The sequence below is a fragment of the Miniopterus natalensis genome, unplaced genomic scaffold, assembly GCF_054644295.1.
Source record: "Miniopterus natalensis isolate mMinNat1 unplaced genomic scaffold, mMinNat1.hap1 Scaffold_130, whole genome shotgun sequence".
In the NCBI taxonomy this organism is placed as follows: domain Eukaryota; kingdom Metazoa; phylum Chordata; class Mammalia; order Chiroptera; family Miniopteridae; genus Miniopterus; species Miniopterus natalensis.
In genome coordinates this window covers 4566-9399 of record NW_028269934.1, presented here as the reverse complement: position 1 = coordinate 9399, position 4834 = coordinate 4566, and the positions used below count along the sequence as shown (strand labels likewise).

The 4834-nt window shown below is 48.7% G+C and overlaps 1 long non-coding RNA gene across 1 annotated transcript; it reads left to right on the top strand.

The window, feature by feature from the left end:
* Positions 1-3364: 3364 nt before the first annotated feature.
* LOC148090350 (uncharacterized) lies at positions 3365-4468 on the top strand. The gene is made up of 2 exons (XR_015713835.1): positions 3365-3796; positions 4014-4468. It is a non-coding gene; the product is annotated as an uncharacterized LOC148090350 (long non-coding RNA).
* Positions 4469-4834: the final 366 nt, after the last annotated feature.

Below are 4834 nucleotides of genomic sequence, written 5' to 3'. Positions count from 1 at the left end.
TCTGGCTGCCAGGTGGTTCATTTCAGCTGCAGGTCAGAGTAACCTTGTCTTGTGGTCTGGGCACCCAGGTATCAGGTTAGGTCTATCTTGTTGCTTATGCCCTCGGTCACCTTACTAAGGGCTCCTGTCAAACACATGTCAGTAAAGAATAAAGTTATGTAAATATGCACACAGGTTTTCATGGTTAGACAAGAATTTTGCAAACTTTCGTTCAGCAATATCTGGGCCCTTCAGGACAAACATGCTCAGTTTACACAACAAATAACAAAAGCATCACAGTGTAACAGTGGAGAAAGCAAGAACTGTCTTGGAACTTTCACTCTGCCACATGCACAAGGGTGGCCTTACAAAAGAAATGTCATCACTGTGAGCCTCAGTTTCCCCATCTATGAAGCAGGGACAGCTATATAGGGAAGTTATGAGGATTAAATGAAATAAAAGTGAACCAACCTGTGCAAGCCCCCCTACTGTGGTGCCTGGGCCGTAAAGATGCATAAATATCAGGTCCATTTTTTATTTCCACAAAACACACAATCCTAAAGAACTCTACCCAAATTCAACTTTCAAATATCAAATTCTATTTTATAAACCCTGATTTATGAGCAGCTGAGATAACTGACATATCACATTAGTAATTTCACCTTTCTCATTTATCGCCACCAAATAAAGGTGTTATTGCAGGTTCAACAAGTCTTTCCCTTTGCTTTTATTAATTTTATAAATTTAGGGTTTCATCTCTCAGATTTGCTTAAAACAGACCAGTTTATAGCCACATAATATGAAGACTGGGGCAGGTAAGAGCATTCCAGGACCTAGATCTTCTCAGTGGTCCTGAGGCTCAGAAGAGGGGGTGTCAGCCCAAAGCCATTCTACAGCACTACACCCTTCTAGCCATTTGTTGCACGGTGGTTGTTTTTAATCCTCACCCAAGAATATGTTTTTTTGATTTCTTTTTTCTTTTTTTTGAGAGAGAGAGAAACATCAACATCGATCTGTTGTCTCTTGTATGCGCTCTGACTGGGGATTGAACCTGAAACCTAGGTATGTGCCCCGACCAGAAATCGAACAGGCAACCTTCAATAGAGCCACCTGGCCAGGGCTCTGCAGGGTTTTGTTTTGCCTCTTGGTGTGTAGTTCCTTTGCTACAGGAAATCCCTCCCCTTTCCCTTTGATCTTTCTAAGGTCAAGCCTTTAGTAGGTATTTGTTGAATGCCTGGGTTGTACTAGGTGGGTGCTCTGAGCACTTTGTTGCCATGGAGGATGCTAGAGATACAAGATATGCACTATGCAATCACCGTGCAGGCAGTGCTCACAGGTAGGATGAGCACTGTGGTGCGGGCAGTGTGCACATTCCACTGGGCTACCACGATCTTTACTCAGGCTCTCAACTTCGGGATGGGTAAGACTTCACTAGAGACAGAAGGGTGAGATGAGATGATGAGGAAACTACATCCTGATGGAGAGAGGCTTTCCTTCCTCCTACAGCAAAACATACCTGTCTCACACCGAAGTCCTTTGCTTTCCCAGGTGACATTTAGCTCATCCTGCAGACTCTCATTAGTGTAATCATAAATGCTATAAATTAATATCCATCATATATAACATGATTGAATTTAACAATCCAATGATTTAACCCCAAAGGATGACTGAATGGTAAGGACTTCAGTCCTTGTCGTAGGGTACTTTGGAGAGAGGCAGGCCTTTTGATGTCATACCGTGTGGGTACTTCCTCAGGCAGGTCATGGGTGAGGTGGAAGTGAGATGAGGACCTTGCTGAGCAGAGACACATTCTCGACACTAGATTTCAGGGTACTTTTTGGTCTAGCCATTGGTATTGTCTCAAGAATTCCTTCTTAGTTTTGGTCGTGGCACATTCAGTCAATTATTCTATCCCTAAGGTACCCTTATTTTTCTCGATCCGAAGGGTGAGTCAGAAGGAAATGTGCTCACTCCCATTCATTCTTTTTGCTTAATGTTTCCTACAATGAGGTTTCCTTGTATAACAAACAACTTCTGTGGATGTTTAAGGGTCTTTAAAAGAAAATATGCTGTAGCCATGAGTGGAACACCTTCTGCAGTAAACATCACAGCAAACATGGAGCTTGAGCAGAAGCTTTTCTCACAGGTAGCAGGAGGCTTTGAGGCAGGGTTTGTCTGCAGGAAGTATAGTGTCCTGACATTCAAATCAACATTTCTAATTGATTGAAGTCATGGTATGGAAGAAAACAGAGTCTTGGGCTCTGGCTTGGTTTCAAATCCTTCTTGGCCACTGACTGGCCATTTTCTCAGCTGTAAAATGGGCATAGTTAATAATATATTAATTACACAATATATTTATACACAATAGGCTTGTGTATAAAGTGAGATATGTAGAAGGTGGAGCATGGCTAACTACCAATGAGGGGTAGTTGTCTACCAAAGCATTGTTGCTGCTGGGTTCCTTTCTTACTATGTGTGGCTGATATAAGCTCTGTGAGCCTCAGTTTCCTGATCTGAAAAGTGGGGTCACTATTACCTAGTTCACAGAGCTGGTATGAGGATTAAATGAGAAGATATGTAAGCACTTAGCACACTCTTTGGCATGATATAGATACTTGATAGATGTCAGTTTCCTTCACCCTCATGTCATCTTTGTCTGCTTGTTGGCTCATGACTGAAATTCATTCACACTAATTTCCATTCCAGGTGTATCTTACTAACAGATAAGTACTACCAAATGGAACTAATCTTTTACACAATTAAGATTTTTCTCCTTAATGTGGAAAGAAGGAAGGAGCATATGGGTACTGGGTGCCTGGAGACGCCCCCAGGAGCGGGAACGGGAAGCTGAGACTGTGAGGGCAAGTGTCTTGTCCTCTGCATTCGTCACAGGTGGCTCTGGTCAGCTTACACTCCTTCCCGTCCAAACTAACTTCTCTGCCTCAAGGGTCAGGAAACTGCCCGACAACTTGAGAGCGCTGGAGCCCAGGAGGCCTGGCTCTAATGAAAATCGCAGTGGGGTGGAGTAGAGATTTTTGACAGCCTTGTTTATAAAGTAGGTGGCTCCCCATGTTTGGGGCCTGTCCCCACCACCTGCGGACCTCACTCGGAGAAACCGAGAGCACACTAGAGACGGCGACAATCGGAAGCAGCGGATGTCTACAGGCCGTCAACGGCTGCCCTGAAGCCAGCTGCTTCTTAACAACTATAGAATAGTCCCAGTCTACTCGCTGAGGGCTACTGCCTAGTAGGTAGGCGAGTCTGGGAACCCCGCGGAGTGAGGGGAACTGGGGCCGCCACCAGAGGACGCTGGCCTGCGAAGTGAACTTGAAGGCGCCGGGAGCAGAGAGGCGCCGCCACGGAGCAGGCACAGATCTTCCCCGGGTGCTTCCTTACAGTAGGGGGCGAAGGGGTTCCTGGACTTCTCTCAGAGGTGAAAGGCTTCCCCGTCAGACCCTGAGAGCTGAGAACCCGCCCCCCGACCGTCGCCGTGCGGCTCTGCCTGTCCAGGGGCGCGGCTGCTCCTGGCGCTGGGCCTGGGCACCCCCCCAGGTCTAACCACTCGGTTCTTGGAGTCAGACTTCCGCACCCAGCCCCTCTCAGGCCACGGGGTCTGGGTCTAGATCCTCAAGGTGTGGTCCCCAGGCCAGTAGCCTCAGTTTCGGCGTCGCTGGACTGGTTAGAAATGCGCGCTCCCGGGCCCCGCCTCAGACCTGAATGCGAGCCGGGGCGAGGGGCGCTCCCGGGGCGTCGCTGCCCCGCGGGGGCTCTGAGGCGCTCGGACAGCCTCTTCCCTGGGGCTTCCCGCTTCGCCCAGGTGAGTGCATCGCGAGGTACGCAGTCCGGGTCCCCCGAGACCTGTGGGCCGCCCGCTCGGCGGTCACGTGGGCTCTTGGAGTCTCCCCTCCCTCCCCCCCCCCGCCCCCCAGCTCTCCCGGGTCTTTAAAAGGAGAAAGAGGCTCTTCGTTAAGTCATTTGTGATCTTTGCAGCAGTGTCTCCAGCTCCTGGACCTTTTGACACCCCCCCCCCCCAGGGCTCCTGCTGCGAGGACCGCCCATGGAAACTTGCTGGGCAGAGAGGAGGCGGCGGGAGAGCGGCCCCCGGGCTGTGACTGGCATCCCGAGTTGCGGGTAAGGGCGGGCGCTCTCCGCAGCCGGTGGCCAGGCCAGGTGCGGGGAATAGAGCTGCGGCCCGGAGGAGCACTTTTCCGCGTTTCAGAGACTGCTGGGCAGGTAAGGTAAGTGCCCCTTCGCTGAAGATGTGATTTAATTGTCTGATTTTCTGTTTGAAACCCTGCAGTGGGCAACCAGTGATACTGAGAATAAAAGACAGCCCCCTCCCCCAATCCAAATGTCTTGAAAACTGGAAACAGAAATTTCATGCTCTGACTAAATATTTTCACCCCAGACACCGGCAAGTTAACTTAATTGATTAGCTTGTGCCTGTAAGCTCCGGGTTGACTGTGCTAATAAATACGTCTTTTTTTTTTTTAAAAGAAAACACTCATTTAGATTTTCTGCATGGATTCCCGACAGTGGTGAAATACTGACGGTGGGAAAGTTGAGCAAGGCTCTTCAAGCTGGAGTTCCGTGGGCCTGGGAAGCTGTGCCTGTGTCAGGCAGGCGACCAGGGTTTTACAATGTATTAGCTGGCACTCCTTTTGTCTTATGGGACAGGTTGCCTTCTGGGCTGGCTGACTGAGATTAAGTTCTGGGCTGTTTTATTTGCTGAGGGGGATACCAACTGTTGTTTCTTAATCCTGTGCGTTACTATGTGTGCCTAATTCACACTGGAATTATAAAATTAAGTCAAGGGAATATTAACTTTGTGGAAAACAGAACTTTGGATTTGAGT